The following is an 18,941-nucleotide window of genomic DNA, read 5'->3' as shown; positions in this document are numbered from 1 at the left end:
CCAATGGCAGGCAGCTATGCTAATCATACCACCACACTAGTGTCTTGTGTAAGTTCAGCATAACCTCCTTGCTCCTGTACTCTGCCGCTATTATTAAGGCTTTGAATATTGTCTGCTTCATTGATTGTCCAGGCCCAGGCACTAACCAGTGATTTGTAAAGGTTTAGCACAATTCCTTTGCTTCTCTACTTGGTGCCATTATTTATTCTGTGCGAAGAAGCCTTTCATAGCTGTTCCTGCCACCTCCAAAGGTAAATCCTCTCACAGAACGTTTAATATTTCTCTCTCTCTTGCCAGGTCGACTGCTTCTCTGTGACCTGATACATTGAAAGGTCAATTATCCTTATCGTTTAACCAGGGACCCGGGTTCCATTCGGGCCTTGCGTGACTGTGTGGAGTTTGTACGTCCTCCCCGGGTCTACGTGGGTTTCGTCCGGGTGCTCCGGTTTCCTCCCACAGATGTGCAGGTTCCGTGGATCGGCCACTCCAACATTGCCCCCCCTAGTGTCCAAAAGGTTGTGTGTGGTTACGGGCTTGGGGGTGGGGGCTTGGGCCCAAGTAGGGTGGTCTTTCAGAGGGTCGGTGCAGACTCGTTGGGCCAAATGGCCTCCCTCTGCTCTGCAGGGATTGTATGACCTGTGGAAAGTGTGTCTGACACTCGCTGGCAAAAACATACAAGGAAGAATGCTGCAGGTGCCTGAGAGAACTCCAGGGGGAGCCCTTCTACAGGCTCACCCAAACATTGAGGCAATTGAGAAAAGGCGTCAATAAATGGAGGAACCGAGGGGGACGGAGTGAGGTGATGGAGTGATTTTATTTATTTTTTTTAAATAATTTTTATTGAAATTTTTACAAAATATAAACATCTCAACTCTATTAACAAAACAACCGCGGTAACATCCCAAGAACAATACCCACCCAACTTCAAAAGCAACTACAAACAAAAGAATAAAAAAACAAAAGAACACCCAAACAACAAAAGGGAAAGAGATAACACCCTCCACATCCCACAAACCCATGTACACAGTTCTCCCTCCCCCCCCCCCCCCCCGGGTTGCTGCTGCTGACGGCCTATTTCCCTACCGTTCCGCCAGGAAGTCCAGGAAAGGCTGCCACCGCCTAAAGAACCCTTGTACTGATCCCCTCAGGGCAAATTTCACCTCCAATTTGATGAACCCCGCCATATCATTGATCCAGGCCTCCACGCTTGGGGACTCGCATCCTTCCATTGGAGCAAGATCCTCCGCCGGGCTACTAGGGACGCAAAGGCCAGAACACCGGCCTCTATCGCCTCCTGCACTCCCGGCTCCACTGCAACCCCAAAAATTGCGAGTCCCCAGCCTGGCTTGACCCTGGATCCCACCACCCTCAACACCGTCCTTGCTACCCCCTTCCAAAACTCCCCCAGCCCTGGGCACGCCCAAAACATATGGGCGCGGTTCGCTGGGCTCCCCGAGCACCTAGCACACCTGTCTTCGCCCCCGAAAAACCTACTCATCCTCGTCCCAGTCATGTGGGCCCTATGCAGCACCTTGAACTGTATGAGGCTAAGCCTCGCACAGGAAGAGGAGGAATTCACTCTCTCCAGGGCATCAGCCCACATCCCCTCCTCAATCTCCAATTCCCCAAGCTCGCGAACCTCCCCTCCACAAACAGGTCCCTCAACCTCCTAACCCCTGCCCTGTGCCGTCCCAGAAATTTGCCATCAATGCTCCCTGGGACAAACCGATGGTTCCCCCGTATCGGGGCCTCCATCGAGCCCCCCACTTCTCCCCTATGCTGTCTCCATTGCCCCCAAATTTTGAGGGTAGCCGCCACCACCGGGCTCGTGGTATACCTCGTTGGAGAAAGCGGCAACGGTGCCGTTACCAGCGCCTCCAGGCTCGTGCCCACACAGGACGCCACCTCCATCCTCTTCCATGCTGCCCCTTCCCTGTCCATTACCCACTTACGCACCATCGCTGCGTTGGCAGCCCAATAGTACCCACAGAGGTTGGGCAACGCCAGCCCCCCCCTATCCCTGCCCCATTCCAGGAACACCCTTCTAACCCTCGGAGTCCCATGCGCCCACACAAATCCCGTAATACTCCTGTTGACCCTCCTAAAAAAGGCCTTCGGGATAAGGATGGGGAGGCACTGGAACAGGAACAAAAACCTCGGGAGCACCGTCATATTAACGGACTGCACCCTCCCCGCCAGTGACAGCGGTAACATATCCCACCTCTTAAACTCCTCCTCTATCTGCTCCACCAACCTTGTGAGGTTGAGCTTGTGCAGGGCCCCCCAGCTCCCTGCCACCTGGACCCCTAGGTATCTGTAGCTCTTCCCTGCCTGCTTCAGTGGGAGCCTACCAATCCCCTCCTCTTGATCCCCCGGGTGCACCACGAACAACTCGCTCTTGCCCAGGTTCAACTTATACCCAGAGAAACCCCCAAATTCACTAAGAATCCTCATCACCTCCGGCATCCCCCCCACCGGGTCCGCCACATACAGCAACAGGCCGTCCGCATACAACGACACTCGATGCTCCTCCCTACCCCGCACCAGGCCCCTCCAGTTCCCCGACTCCTTCAATGCCATGGCCAGGGGCTCAATCGCCAATGCAAAGAGCAAGGGGGTCAGGGGGCACCCCTGTCTCGTCCCCCGGTACAACCAAAAGTACTCCGACCTCCTCCTATTTGTGGCTACACTCGCCATCGGGGCCTCGTAGAGCAGCCTCACCCACCGGATAAACCCCTCCCCAAACCCAAACCTCTCCAGCACCTCCCACAAATACTCCCGCTCAACCCTATCAAAGGCCTTCTCCGCATCCAATGCCACCACTATCTCCGCCTTCCCTTCCACAGCCGGCATCATAATGACATTGAGGAGCCTTCGCACGTTCGCATTCAACTGCCTTCCCTTCACAAACCTCGTCTGGTCCTCGTGAATGACCCCGGGCACGCAATCCTCTATTCTAGTGGCCAGGATCTTTGCCAGCAGCTTAGCGTCGGCGTTTAGCAGCAGAATCGGCCTATATGACCCGCACTGCAGAGGGTCCTTATCCCACTTCAGGATCAAGGAAATCAGCGCCCGTGACAGAGTTGGGGGCAAAGCCCCCCCCCCCCCCCCCCCCCCCCCCCCTCCTTGCCTTGTTAAAGGTCCGGACCAACAGGGGGCCCAAATACCTTTTATAAAATTCCGCCGGAAACTCGTCCAGCCCCGGCACCTTCCCTGACTGCATGCTCCCTATCCCTTTGACCACCTCCTCCAGCTCGATCAGCGCCCCCAGTCCCTCCACCTGCTCCTCCTCAACCCTCGGGAATCGCAGCTTGTCCAAGAAGCGCCCCATTCCACCCCCCTCCACCGGGGGTTCCGACCGGTACAGTTCCCCATAGAAGTCTCTGAAGACCCCATTAACATCTACTCCCCTCCGCACCACCTTCCCAGCCTTATCCGTCACTCCCCCAATCTCCCTGGCGTCCCGCTTTTGGAGCTGGTGTGCCAGCATCCTGCTCGCCTTCTCCCCGTATTCATACACCGCCCCCTGTGCTTTCCTCCACTGAGCTTCCGCCTTTCTGGTCGTCAGTAGGTCAAATCTGGCCTGAAGGCTACGCCTCTCCCCCAGCAATCCCTCCTCTGGAGCCTCCGCATATCTCCTATCCACCCGCACCATCTCCCCTATCAGTCTCTCCCTCTGCTCCCCCTCTCCCTATGGGTTCGGATGGAGATCAATTCCCCCCTCATCACCGCCTTCAATGCCTCCCAGACCGTCCCCACTCGGACCTCCCCGTTGTCATTGGCCTCAAGGTACCTCTCGATACACCCCCGAACCCTCTCGGCCACCTCCTCATCTGCCAGCAGCCCCACCTCCAAGCGCCAGAACGGACGTTGGTCCCTCTCTTCCCCCAGCCCGAGGTCCACCCAGTGCGGGGCATGATCTGAAATGGCAATGGCGGAGTATTCCACTTCCTCCACCTTCGAAACCAACCCCCTGCTCAGGACAAAAAAATCAATCCTCGAGTAGGCCGTATGTACGTGGGAGAAAAATGAGTATTCCCTGGCCCTTGGCCTCGCAAACCTCCAGGGATCCACCCCTCCCATCTAGTCCATAAACCCCCTCAACACCTTAGCCGCCGCCGACCTCCTACCCGTCCGGGACTTGGATCGATCCAATGGGGGATCCAGTACTGTGTTGAAGTCCCCCCCCCCATGATCAGGCCCCCCACCTCCAGGTCCGGAATGCGGCCTAACATACGCCGCATAAACCCCGCATCGTCCCAATTTGGTGCGTAAACATTCACCAACACTACCCGCTCCCCCTGCAGCTTGCCACTCACCATCACATACCTCCCGCCACTGTCAGCCACCACATTTAACGCCTCAAACGACACCTTCTTCCCCACTAGGATCGCCACCCCCCTACTCTTCTCATCCAGCCCTGAGTGAAATACTTGGCCCACCCACCCCTTCCTCAGCCGAACCTGGTCCACCACTCTCAGGTGTGTCTCCTGGAGCATGGCCACGTCCGCCTTCAGTCCCTTCAGGTGCGCAAATACCCGGGCCTGTTTGACCGGCCCATTCAGCCCCCTCACATTCCAGGTTATCAGTGATGGAGTGATTTTAACGCAGGGATGAGAATTTTAAAACTGTGATGTTGTTGGACAGGGAGCTAACATTGGTCAATGGGTACAAGGAGCCACGGTGGATTGGGGGAGGTGGTGGGGTAGTTTAATGACAATATAATTATTCTAGGCCGAGTGCTCTGGGGGCACGGGTTCAACTCCTGTGGATCTCAAACGGTAGAACTCCGAGTCAATGAATAGAATCTGTAACTGAATTAAAGCCGCAGTGTTGGGGAAATTCAGCTTCCAAACCGTTGGCCCCCAAGGGCGTCTCTTCTCTGCCCAATCAGTAGAGACGCTGAATAAGAAAGCCATCAAGCTGATCGAGGCTGCCCCACAGAGCAACTTGGGTTTCTAAAGATTGAGGCATCCCTTTTAGAGGCCGCCCCGATACCACAAAAAAAGGAAAAATAGAATATGTGGGCAGGAAACGCGTTGTGGGCCTCTTGGGGAATTTTCCGTTACTGCCTTTGGTCCCAACCAACGAAAATGGGAGCGGACAATCTCGCCCGCCCTGACCGGTCGGGTCGACATGTGTATCGGGGGTGTATCGGATCGGTGTACCGGGGGTAGGGGGGGTGGGGGACCTTTCCTCGCCCACTGCAGTGGCCTGGGTGGGCTGGCAATGCTGGCATTGCCAACGACACCCACATGTCATAAGAGCACAAGAACTAGGAGCAGGAGTAGGCCATCTGGTCCCTCGAGGGGCTCATTCAGTGGCTGATCTTTTGTGGACTCGGCTCCACTTTCCGGCCCGAACACCATAACCCTTAATCCCTTTATTCTCCAAAAAACTATCTACCTCTATCTTAAAAACATTTAATGAAGGGGCCTCAACTGCTTCACTGGACAGGGAATTCCATGGATTCACAGCCCTTTGGGTGAAGAAGTTCCTCCTAAACTCAGCCCTAAATCTACATCCCCTTATTTTGAGGCTATGCCCCCTAGTTCTGCTTTCACCCGCCAGTGGAAACAACCTGCCCGCATCTATCATGGAAGGAGAGAGAGTAGGAGTGCCTCGGGTTAGGAAGAGGTCTGGATGAGCTTGGGTTTACGGAGTGGGAGCACAGCCAGGAGAGCAATGGGCCACGTCTCGTGGTAGCTGAAGAATGAATGAGTGTTTGGGCAGAAAAAGAAAGAGAAAGATTTGGATTTCTGCCACGCCTTTCATCGCCGTTGGAGAATCAAGATTGCTCTCTCGCCAAAGAGCTGTTTTCAATCTGTAACTGCTGTACTGTAGGAAACACAGTTAGAGAGGCAGGTATAACTCCCCCCTGGGTGGCACCTTGGCACAGTGGTTAGCGCTGCTGCCTCACGGCGCCAGGGACCCAGGTTCGAATCCAACCTCGGGTGACTGTCTGTGCGGAGTCTGCACGTCCTCCCCCTGTGTGCGTGGGTTTCCTCCGGGTGCTCCGGTTTCCTCCCACAGTCCAAAGACGTGCAGGTTAGGTGGATTGGCCATGATAAATTGCCCCTCAGTTTCCAAAGATAAGTGGGCAGCACGGTAGCATGGTGGTTAGCATAAATGCTTCACAGCTCCAGGGTCCCAGGTTCGATTCCTGGCTTGGGTCACTGTCTGTGCGGAGTCTGCATGTCCGCCCCGTGTGTGCGTGGGTTTCCTCCGGGTGCTCCGGTTTCCTCCCACAGTCCAAAGATGTGCGGGTTAGGTGGATTGGCCATGCTAAATTGCCCATAGTGTCCTAAAAAGTAAGGTTAAGGGGGGAGGGGGGTTGTTGGGTTACGGGTATAGGGTGGATACATGGGTTTGAGTAGGGTGATCATGGCTCGGCACAACATCGAGGGCCGAAGGGCCTGTTCTGTGCTGTACTGTTCTGTATTCTATAAGTAGGTTACGTCAAGGGGTCATTGGGATAGGGCGGGGGAGTGGGCTTAAGTGGGGTGCTCTTTCAGAGGGTTGGCGCAGTCTCAATGGGCCGAATGGCCGCCTTCTGCACTGTAGGGATTCTATGTTCTCCAAATGATGCCGTTGGGACGTTTTTGATTCCTTGAGCAGCACCTTCTAAACCCACGACCATTATCATCTTGTGGACCCTCAGCACCACTGTGGAGTGTCAGCCTTCATTGCCATGGATACAGAGGCCCCGGAGCACAGATATCGGACCTACGAGGATACATCTATCAGGAAAGGCCGAGCGGGCCAGAATTCCTCTGTCGGGAAAAAGAAAGAGTTTGAGAGGGAAGATGTAGAGAGGACGGAGGCGAAGGCGGGGTAGTGCCAGAGAATTGAGAATGATACGCTCGCGTTCAAGAAGGATAAAGCTTGCAACTACACAGCAGGCAGTTTGCGTTTGGTCGGAGGCAAACATCTGGAAATTGTAGCTCTGGACAAAATCATAGATTATCATAGCATTTACAGTGCAGAAGGAGGCCATTCAGCCCACCGAGTCTGCATCGGCTCTTGGAAAGAGCACCCTACCCAAGGTCAACACCTCCACCCTATCCCCATAACCCAGTAACCCCACCCAACACTAAGGGCAATTTTGGACATGGAGGGCAATTTATCATGGCCAATCCACCTAACCTGCACATCTTTGGACTGTGGGAGGAAACCGGAGCACCCGGAGGAAACCCACGCACTCACGGGGGAGAATGTGCAGACTCCGCACAGACAGTGACCCAAGCCAGGAATCGAACCTGGGACCCTGGAGCTGTGAAGCAATTGTGCTAGCCACAATGTTACCGTGCTGCCCCCACTCAGCCACCATTTAGACAAGGGCAGGGTGATTAAGGAAAGCCGGCATGGATTCATTGAGGGAAAATCACGAGAGGTTTGAAGAAGCAGCAGAGAAGGTTGATGAGGGCAATGCTGTTGATGTGGTGTATGTGGATTTTCAAAAGGTACAGTGCCACATAACAGACTTGTGAGCACAGTTCCAGCTGATGGAATAAAAGGGAAAGTAATCTCTTGCATAAGGGACACGCTGAGTGACAGGGGAGTAGCTGTTGTTCAGATTGGAGGAGGTTTCAAACTGGAGTTCCCCAGGAGTCAGCGTTGCTTTTAGATAGCGAAATACAGCACAGAACAGGCCCTTCGGCCCACGATGTTGCGCCGAACTTTTGTCCTAGGTTAATCATAGAATTTTGGACAATTTGTCATGGCCAATCCACCCAACCTGCACATCTTTGGACTGTGGGAGGAAACCGGAGTACCCGGAGGAAACCCACGCAGTCACGGGGAGGATGTGCAGACTCCACACAGACAGTGACCCAAGTCGAAATCGAACTTGGGACCCTGGAGCTGTGAAGCAATTGTGCTATCCACAATGCCACCGTGCTGCCCTTAAGAAGTTAACCTACACTCCCTTATTCTACCCTAATCCAAGTACCTATCCAATAGCCGTTTGAAGGTCCATAAATTTTCCGACTCAACTACTACCACAGGCAGTGCATTCCATGCCCCCACTACTCTCTGGGTAAAGAACCTACCTCTGACATCCCCTCTATATCTTCCACCATTTATCTTAAATTTATGTCCCCTTGTAATGGTGTGTTCCACCCGGGGAAAAAGTCTCTGACTATCTTTTCTTGACCTATATTAATGACTGGTGTTCGGGGCATGATTTCAAAATTTGCGAATGATACGAAGATTGGAAGTGTTGTCAACTGTGATTAGGGTAGTCTCGAACTTCAAAAGGACGTCGACATGTTGGTGGATCGGGCAGGCAAGAGGCAGGTGAAGTTTAGCACAGAGTTTGTGAGGTGATTCGTTTTGGCAAGAAGATTGGAGCGAGACAGAATAAAAGGGAGAAACTCGAAAGAAGGTGCAGGTACAGAGGGGCCTCGGTGTATACCGGGCGGCACGGTAGCACAGTGGTTATCACTGTTGCTTCACAGCATCAGGGATCGGGGTTCGATTCCCGGCTTGGGTCGCTGTCTGTGCGGAGTCTGCACGTTCACCCCGTGTCTGCGTGGGTTTCCTCCGGGTGCTCCGGTTTCCTCCCACAAGTCTCAAAAAACGTGCTTGTCAGGTGAATTGGACATTCTGAATTTTCCCTCTGTGCACCTGAACAGGCTCCGGAGTGTGGCAACTAGGGGATTTTCACAGTAACTTTATTGTGGTTTAATGTAAGCCTGTGACACTAATAAAGATTATTATATGTACAAGTTATTGAAGGTGCCAGGGCAGGTTGGAAGAGCTGTTAATGAAGCAAACGTATCTTAGGTTTTGAGTAGAACAGCAAGGAGGTCACGACGAACGTGTTCAAGACACGAGTTATGCCTCAACTGGAGACTGCGTCCAGTTCCGGTCGCCATACTTGAGGAAGGATGTGAAGACATTGGAGAGAGTGCAGAGGGGATAGAAGAGTTATTCCAAGGATAAACAGCCATAGTTATGAGTACAAATTCACTGGAGAGGTTGGGACTGTTTTCCTTGAAGAAAAGGAGGCTGAGAGACAATTTGACAGAGACATTTGAGATCTTGAGGGGCGTGGACAGGGTAAACCGATCCCACTTGGAAAGAACATTAAGAACAATCGGGACCAGATTCAAAATAATTTGTCAAAAGGGGTAAAATTGATGTGAGGAAAATCTTCGTCATCCAGAGGGTGGTGGAGGCACGTTCGATCGAGGTATTCAAAAGGGAATTGGATTGTTATCTGAAATGAGAGAATGTGCGGGGGTTAAGGCAGGGGAGTGGGACAAGGTAGAATGCTCTTTCAGAGCCGGTGCAGAGTCGAAACGCCTCCTTTTGCACGGCAGCGATTCAAAGACCAAAAGTGGCGCGATTCAACCCATTTTCAAGTGTCATTTTTGGCGTGTTTGGTGGGGTGTTTCCCACTGGCTGCGTTGGCGAGATTGTGGCCCGTATTCAACGGCTCATCGGGCCGAAAATGAGCCCCCGCAAGATTCCTGCCGCCTGGTTCGCCCGTCTCGCATCGTCTCGCCGCTAACAAGCGGCAGCTGCTATTAAACGGTTCCTCACCTCTCCCTCCCAGTCAACACGCAAGCATGGCAGGGCGCAGACCCGCTCCTCGCTTTGGCGATGCCGACCTGACCAGACTCCTGGACGCTGTGGGGTGAGAGGCTTCACGTTTTTGAACAGGGGTACGAAACGACTCCCGCGTGACTTCCCGCTGGGCAGTCGGATAATTCTCAGGAGGCCGCATCATTTGACTTCAATCTCGTTAATGAAATTGAAATGAATGCAAATGAGGGTTAATGACCTCACCATTTCCGGGTGAGATCCGGAACTTTCCGTCGGCAGCGGGCCAGGCGAATTACAAAATCGTTCGCTCCCGGCCCAAATCTCGATTTTGGTCTTACCCCCTATTCACCCTGTGCGTCCTCAGCCGCGCCGGCACACCGCGATCGCTGAATAGCGCCCCGGAGGTCATAGGGCAGCGCGGTAGCACAGTGGCTAGCACTGTGGCCTCACAGCGCCAGGGTCCCAGGTTCGATTCCCGGCTGGGTCAGTGTCTGTGCGGAGTCTGCACGTTCTCCCCGTGTGTGCGTGGGTTTCCTCCGGGTGCTTCGGTTTCCTCCCACAGTCCAAAGACGTGCAGGTCAGGTGGATTGGCCGTGCTAAATTGCCCTTAGTGACCAAAAAGGTTAGGAGGGGTTATTGGGTTACGGAGATAGGGTGGAAACGAGGGCTTAAGTGGGTCGGTGCAGACTCAATGGGCCGAATGGCCTCCTTCTGCACTGTATGTTCTATGCAAATGTTAAATAGTCACTAATAGATCAAATTGGACACTCCGTGAAGGCTCCTTTTACCCAGAGAATGGTGGGAACGTGGAACTTGCTATCACATCGGGTGGTAGAGTCTGCTGCAGGGAGGGAAGGATTATGGGAGCTTTACCCTGCTCGCTGGCCTGAGAAGGAACGCTGACGCTGGCCACCTGAAAAGGGCTTAACTCCATAACAGGGGACACCGAGAAATGTGGCCAAAGTTATAAAAAGAGAGTGAATCAACGCTGACCATTGGGAAAGTTAAGTGAGTTTAGAATTTTATAGCTTTAGGAATGTCAGACTGCTCCCTCCCCGGGGAGAGGGCACAGATAGTACAGCTCAGGGACAGGATGTATCCTGTGAGTTCACTCAGTCCTCATCGGATAAGGACAAAATCTTCCTATAAATACATAAACAGCTCTTATCAGCCGGGAACGAGCCTGAGAAAGGGCAGTGGGAACGCAGACTCTCACTTGCACAGGCTTGGGAACTGAAAGAGGCCCTGAGAGAAACCTCCAGGGGCCTGCAGCCAATGGCCTAGGGTTGAGCTGACCTTTCCCCTTTCGCTCTCTGCTTCCCTCCCAACAAAGGTCTCCCCCCCTCCGCCCCATCCCCGGCCCCTTGCTCCTGACCCTGCATCACGGGTTACCCTCCGCGAAGAGGATTCTTTTAACTCCGGCCTTGGGCGAGGAACTGCCCGTGTCCTCCCCCCTCCCTTCCCCCTGCCCTCCCCACACCCGCCCACATTCCAGTTGCGGCCTAGCAGAAGGCTTTCCGTGACCATGGAGTGGAGGGAACCCCAAGCCGGCGGGGACTCCCCCCAGCACCCAGTTATCTGGATGCTCGAGGGGCAACTTGCCCTCAATCGCTGCCTCCGGCATTGTAAAAATGCCGCGAGCCACTTCGCAGGGGCCTTGTCGGAGAAAACCTTTGCTGGATTAATATTCAGCCAGGTTTGTCAGTCACCTGCTCAGTGTTTTAGGCTGCACCTTAAAGACGGAGAAAGGAGTAGCGACACAGTGAGGATTAGACCGAGAATTCCAGAACCTTCGGCCTAGACACCGAACATCACAAGAACAGGAGGAGGCCATTCAGCCCCTCAAGCCTGTTCCACCCATTCAATTAAATCACGGCTGATCTATATCTTACCTGCCTTAGTTCCACAGTCCTTGCCTGAGAAAAGAAAAGCCATCCAGCTCAATTTTAAAGAATTGTAGATTTCCTCCGTCTACCCAGTCAAATCCTTTTAATCAGCTGTAACACCTCCTTCAGATCACTGTGGCGGTTGTCCCTTTAAGGGCAACACAGCAGAGTTAGGGTCACCTGACCTGGGTGACCAACGGGGACGCAGAGTGGAGATCGCCCCAGGGATGGGGGTGTTCTCTGAGGCAGAACTAGCTGCAGACATGCCGCTGCTCATGTAGACCTTCGTAAATAAAACCTTGGCTGCTCGCGAGTGAAGGGGCGGGATTGGCCAGAGACTAGCCTCCGACGGCAAAGACGGTAGACGCCAGGTTTGACGCCAAATCGGGATCCTCCAGCACCCCGAAAATGGCGTAAATGTGTCGCTCGCCACGCAGCGTTTAAGCACCGTTGGCATATCATTAGCGCGCCTGACCCTCTATTCTCCGGATCCTCCGCGATTCACCGGCGCCGATGGGCCGAGTTGCAGACTGTGCCCAGCGGCGTGCTGCTGGCCGGGGTGGGGGAGGGGGGGGGGCTCCCACGAGGGCTGGGAGGACTGGTGGGGGGTGGCCGGGGGTGGTCGGGGGGGGCAGTATTTGGCAGGTCAGATCGGCGCACAGCTGGCGCCATGTTTACAGCGCGCGCACCGCAGGACGTCGCCGTGCGCATGCATGGCCACGGACCCGGCCATTCTCCGGCCGCTCTGGTCCTGGCAGCCGGGAGTTTCACTCGGCGCGGCTGCTACCCCCTCACCGGACGCAGGATTGGTGAGGGTTTGGCGCCGGGTCTTCCATTGTAAAACGCCGCAGCCCCAGCCCTTTCCCCACCACCCCTCCCCCACCCATCACCTCACCTCCACAGACCTCCCCTTTCCCCACCACCCCTCCCCCACCCATCACCTCACCGCCACAGACCTCCCCTTTCCCCACCACCCCTCCCCCACCCATCACCTCACCTCCACAGCCCCCCCTTTCCCCGCCACCCCTCCCCCACCCATCACCTCACCGCCACAGCCCCCCCTTTCCCCGCCACCCCTCCCCCACCCATCACCTCACCTCCACAGCCCCCCCCCTTTCCCCACCACCCCTCCCCCACCCATCACCTCACCTCCACAGCCCCCCCTTTCCCCGCCACCCCCCCCCACCCATCACCTCACCGCCACAGCCCCCCCCTTTCCCCACCACCCCTCCCCCACCCATCACCTCACCTCCACAGCCCCCCCTTTCCCCGCCACCCCTCCCCCACCCATCACCTCACCGCCACAGCTCCCCCCTTTCCCCACCACCCCTCCCCCACCCATCACCTCACCTCCACAGCCCCCCCCCTTTCCCCACCACCCCTCCCCCACCCATCACCTCACCTCCACAGCCCCCCCCTTTCCCCGCCACCCCCCCCACCCATCACCTCACCGCCACAGCCCCCCCCTTTCCCCACCACCCCTCCCCCACCCATCACCTCACCTCCACAGCCCCCCCTTTCTCCACCACCCCTCCCCCACCCATCACCTCACCGCCACAGCCCCCCCTTTCCCCACCACCCCTCCCCCACCATCACCTCACCTCCACAGCCCCCCCTTTCAACACCACCCCTCCCCCACCCATCACCTCACCTCCACAGCCCCCCCTTTCCCCACCACCCCTCCCCCACCATCACCTCACCTCCACAGCCCCCCCTTTCCCCACCACCCCTCCCCCACCATCACCTCACCTCCACAGCCCCCCTTTCCCCACCACCCCTCTCCCACCCATCACCTCACAGCCCCCCCTTTCCCCACCACCCCTCCCCACCCATCACCTCACCTCCACAGCCCCCCCTTTCCCCGCCACCCTTCCCCCACCCATCACCTCACCGCCACAGCCCCCCCTTTCTCCACCACCCCTCCCCCACCCATCACCTCACCTCCACAGCCCCCCCTTTCCCCACCACCCCATCCCCCACCCATCACCTCACCTCCAAGACCAAAAGGCTCCCTCTGAGGTAAACATGCGAGTGTGCGGCCCATCAGAAGGAGTAGGCCATTCGGCCCATCAAGCCCGCCCCCGCCTTTCAATAAGATCATGGCTGATTCGATGGTAATCTCAAATTGGCATCCTGCCTTCTCGCCCCCCCCGATCCCCCCGCCCCGATAACTGATCACCCCTTTGTTTACCAAGAATGCACTGCACAGAATAACCCAGTTAGACACTAACCAGAGCAGCCTTAACATAGCCCCACCCCCATTCTTGAGATTTTTGACCAGCACAATGGAATGGGGAACTCGGAGGGAGGGGAATTTCTGTTTCTAGCTGTTCATGCATTTTTAGTGACCTGGATCCCTAAATCTCTGTTGGTGGCAATACCTAGCTTCTTGTCGTTTAAAAAATACTCTGAAATATCTTTCTTGTGTCCAATGTGTTGGCACGGTGGCACAGTGGTTAGCACTGCTGCCACCAGTGACCCTGGTTCGATTCCAGCCTCGGGTGACTGCGTGGAGTCTGCACGTTGTTGTGTTACGCTGCTTCGTGTAGCATAAGCTGCTTCCTTGATGTATGCTTTGACAAAGGAAGCTCCAGACTATGAAATGAGTTCAACGTGTTTAACGAACTATTAACACAATTCTTAAATGAGTTTGACTCTCTGCTAATCTAACTGCAGTAACTCAGTCTATCTTTACCAGCTTGCTCTAAGCCACGTGCTGGGTGTGATGCTGTTGATCAACCCTGTCCTACTCTCTAGATGTCTGTCTGTGGAAAGAGGCAGAGCATGTGTGTCCTGTCCTTTTATATGGGTTGTGTAATGCCCCCTTGTGGTAATGCCACCTCTGGGTGTCTTGACTGCTCATTGGTTGTGTCCTATTCTAAGTGTTCATTAGCTGAATGTTTGCATATCGTGACATCTCCGGTGCTCCCTCTAGTGTTTACTTAGTGGTGGTGTATTTACATTAACCACTTGTGTATTTACAGTGATGCATATCACCACACGCGTTCTCCCCGTGTCTGCGTGGGTTTCCTCCGGGTGCTCCGGTTTCCTCCCACGGTCCAAAGATGTGCAGGTTAGGTGGATTGGCCGTGCTAAATTGCCCCTCAGTGTCCAACGGTTAGATGGGGTTAAGGGGATGTGGCCGGGGATTGGGCCGAGGTAGAAGGCTCTTTCCGAGGATCGGTGCAGACTCGCTGGGCCGAATGGCCTCCTTCTGCACTCCAGGGATTCCATTATTCAGTGTGGATGAGCACCCACTTTCCCTACGCTGGACTCGATCTGCCACTGTTTCACCTTCACTTCAGCTTTCGCTATCCGTTTGTAACCATCTGCTCCCGTCCACATGATTCACGGTGCCAACGAACTTAGTGCCGTCAGCGAACTTGCATATACGCCTGCCCACTCCTCCATCCGAGTTGTGGTGATCTTTGTGAGGGGGTTCCAGGATGGAAGGCGGAGTGATCACAATGATACACCAAGCTCTTTTGAAGAACTAAGCTAATTTTATTAACAACACTAAATTTGAGTTCGACACTTATTTTGAACAGCAAACATACATGTAAGGATTAAACTACACTCACTAACACTGGGCTCGATTCTCCGTTCCAGGGATTATGTCCCCACGCCGTTGTAAAAACCGTGGCCTTTCACGCCAGGAAAACTGGAGTGGAAAGGGGCACATATTCATAGCCCTGTAGGGGGCTGACAGGGACCCGTCGGGAAGCTAGCAGCTTTAGCTGCTGATGCGGCCCCCCCCCCACACTTCCGGGTCAGAGGCTGCGCATGCGGACGGCGGCTGCCTTTAGCGTCCGCTCGCCATGGCGGACTCAGACCGCGTGGAGCTGTCCCTCACAAGTAGTGCCCCCCCCGATCGGCTGTGCGCCCGACCCGGCCTGCCCGATCCCGTATGAGGCCCCCCCCCCCCCACGCCCTCCGATCGGCCCGCCCCCGACCATGGTCGCTGCGAACACGGTCTGCAGCTGCCGCGCGTGTATCCCGAACAGCAGGACCATGAGTGGTCCACGCCGTGGGGATTTCGGCCGGTCGGGGGCGGAGAATAGTGGGGCGGATCTCTGCCGCAGGTAGGAGATACGCGGTGCGGGCGAGTACACCACTTTTCGAGGCCCGGAGAATGGGGGGACCAGCGCCGGTCCCAATTCCGTGCGCGGAAATGGATTCTCCGCCCCGGCGCTGGACGCGATTTCAGCGTCGTGCTGCGGAGAATCCAGCCCACTGCCTCTATCTACTAATTATAACTAACTATATAATATCTTAACTAACTCTGCAGTACACTATGAGTCTTATCTTCGACAGATCCAGTCTAACCTCCTTCCCTTAGTTTAAGATCCGGTGCAATTTATATTACAGCAGAATAGACTCGGACTGTTTTCATTAGAATGACGGAGGTTGAGAGGTGACCTGATAGAGGTCTACAGGATTATGAGGGGTATGGATAGAGTGGATGGGCAGGTGCTCTTTCCCAGGGTGGAGGGGTCAGTCACCAGGGGGCATAGGTTTAAGGTCCTTGGGGCAATGTTTAGAGGAGATGTGCGAGGCAGGTTTTTTACACAGAGGGTGGTAGGTGTCTGGAACGCGTTGCCACGGGAGGTTGTGGAAACAGATACATTAATGGCGTTCAAAAGGCATCTTGAGAAACACATGGATAGGATGGTAAGAAGTCTTACAACACCAGGTTAAAGTCCAACAGGTTTGTTTCAAACACGAGCTTTCGGAGCGCTGCTCCTTCCTCAGGCTGCGATCCGAAAGCTCGTGTTTGAAACAAACCTGTTGGACTTTATCCTGGTGTTGTAAGACTTCTTACTGTGCTCACCCCAGTCCAACGCCGGCATCTCCACATCACGGATAGGATGGGTAGAGAGGGATACGGCACAAGGAAGTGCTGAGGGTTTTGGCAAAGGTTGGTATCATGACCGGTACAGGCCTGGAGGGCCGAAGGGCCTGTTCTTGTGCTGTATTGTTCTTTGTTCTACTGCTCCTCAGCTTCCTCTAGTGGCTAGGTGTAACGTAACATTAACTCTTCACTTGCTGTACATTAATATAGTGTCACACGAGTCATTTACAAATTTAGTGAAAGGTTGAGAATCCGAGTATGGATCCCTCGGGATCGCCACTTGTCACAGCTTCCCAATTTGAGGATGTAGACATATTCTTGTCCATTATATACCTTGATTTTGTCTCCAACTCCTTACCCAGACCTATAGATAGCCTCTAAAGGATGTTTGCAAGGCGGGACTCAAAGATGAAGAGGGTTGGAGGAAGTTTCACGGAGAGACGGACTTGCAGAACCAGGAAAGGTGACAGAGGTAGAGGCAAGAGCTGGAGGAGGCTTTAGAACCAGAGGAGATTTCAGATGGCGGTGGTACAAAGGGGGGGGGGGGGGGGGGGGGGGGGGTATTGTGGGGCAGTATGTTAGTGCCCTCCGCCAGTGAGCGAGAAGTTCTGACTTCAAGTCCCACCCCAGTACGTGACGGCCGAGGAAGGTGCGTTCGTAACACAGCCAAACAGGTTGATTGGGTCAACCTGGAAAATCCTTCCAAACATGGTCAGTTTTGTGACTCCACAGGCTACAACATAACATGTAGAAAGCACACGTTGCCACGGCAACTCAGACTCCCTGCGTGAACGGACACCGCGCCCCCCAGCACAGGTAGGGTGGGTTATAGAACTGATGGAGGCTATAGGTGGAACGAGTGAGGGATTGGACGTGATCACTGTGCACGTACCCAAGCCCGCACAGCTGGTATGCGTGACCTTAAGAGCTTGCAGAGACGGGAAGGGAACTTCTTTATGAGTGGAGATTATATATGGGTGGAAATTGATGAATAGTAAGGTTCCGATCGGCAGCACCTGCTGCCCGGAGATGACAGAATCTCTCAGCGTTTCCGCGTTCGAGGTCGACATGCTTTGTGTCTGACTTGTCAGGGCCCCTTTCTGTGTGCACTATGGAAAGCAGCGAGCTGTTTAGCAGTTGCTCACGTCTCTAACCAATCTTTTCTCAGTGGAAACACCTGTGTGGCTGACGCTCAGGGTGGAGGGAGGACTCCGCTCTGCAGGGGAAGGGCGTTGGCACTCCCTCGGGGGGTGCACAAAAGAGGGCCCTGCTTTTCCGTGGCAACCCGTACTCAACCCCCGGGGTGTCCCAAAGCGTCTTCCCACCAAGTGCCTCCCTTTGAGGGCGTTGTCAAGTAGGCAATCCATTGGCGGACTGTTGCTCGTTATGCTGTCCCTTAATTTGCTCTGTTTCAATGACCTTTGCTCAAGAGTTGCCAGGTATCTTTCTGATACCACCACAAGGTTCAAAGCCGAATACTGATCAATGACTCGATACACCAGTTAGTGAGTTTGAAATCAATGCACATTTATTTACACACGCAGATAATTATTATTCATGCATAAACTCTACTCGCTAAACTACAACTACTACTAAAGCCTATACTTAGCTTCGAGTGGCCCACTCAGTCAGAGGAACAATGGCCGTTGTCCGGTTCTGATACTGCTGGCTTCGAACTGGTACGGAATAGTAGCTAGGAGCGTCTATCTTGTAGCGTGCGTTGATCTTAGGCTTACTTGGCTGGTGCTTGGCGGGCCTCTCGTCGCTGAGAGCCAAAGGCCAAGGTTAGAGTTCTTCCAAGAGAGCGAACTGACCTTGGGGACTCTGCTTTATAGGCCCCCAGGGGTTTCACGCCCTTCTGTGCGGACCCCGAACTTGGTCCCAATTAATTGGACCATGTCCCAATCGTTCGTATTGATTTTCTCCAATAACGGGGTTGTTCCCTGATCGTTGGGCGGGCCCTAGGTAACCATTGGCCTGCCTTTGTTTTAGCTCCCACTGGCGCCGGGGAGTCTGTCCTGGTCTCGATTGTTTCAATGTTTCTTTTTGTCCCCGGAGATAGCTCATTACTATGCTAATGGCTATTGGTTTCAGTTCTGTCTGGGTTCTGCAGGTCCTAATGCACAGGAAACCTTGCACCTGCTTGTTTTCTCTAGTGCTGTCCGTTTTTCCCTGCATTCTTTGCGAGTGTCCATTTTGGAATCGGGACGTGGCCACCCCAGGTGGCTACAGCACAGCAGGATCTCACACGGGGCCATGGCCAGATCATCTGTGGCTAGGGTCATGTTGGCTGAGGGGGTAAACATTTGCCAGGGACCCTGGAGGGCAGTGCCACAGGATAATTTACATATGGTTGAGAGGGCAGCCAGGGCCTTGGTTTCGTGCCTCAACTGAAAGATGGTACCTCAGTCGGCGCAGCACTCCCCCCTACTTACCCACTCCATTGCACCAGAGGGCAGTCTCTCACCTCATTGTGCCAGCCTCGTAGTAACATTTATTCCAGTTTGCCGCCAGTCTAACCTTATTGGACTTTGACCCCCCCCACTCCCCCCGTGTCTGTGAAGCGCCTTGGCCCATTTCAAAAGGTGCTACACAAATGCAGGAAGTGGAACCTTGGGTTAGCATCCCTGTCACTGGACCAGCAACTTGGG

The sequence above is a fragment of the Scyliorhinus canicula genome, chromosome 25 (genome assembly GCF_902713615.1).
Source record: "Scyliorhinus canicula chromosome 25, sScyCan1.1, whole genome shotgun sequence".
Taxonomy (NCBI): domain Eukaryota; kingdom Metazoa; phylum Chordata; class Chondrichthyes; order Carcharhiniformes; family Scyliorhinidae; genus Scyliorhinus; species Scyliorhinus canicula.
The sequence above is the reverse complement of the archived record's forward strand: the minus strand, read 5'-3'. Positions refer to the sequence as shown.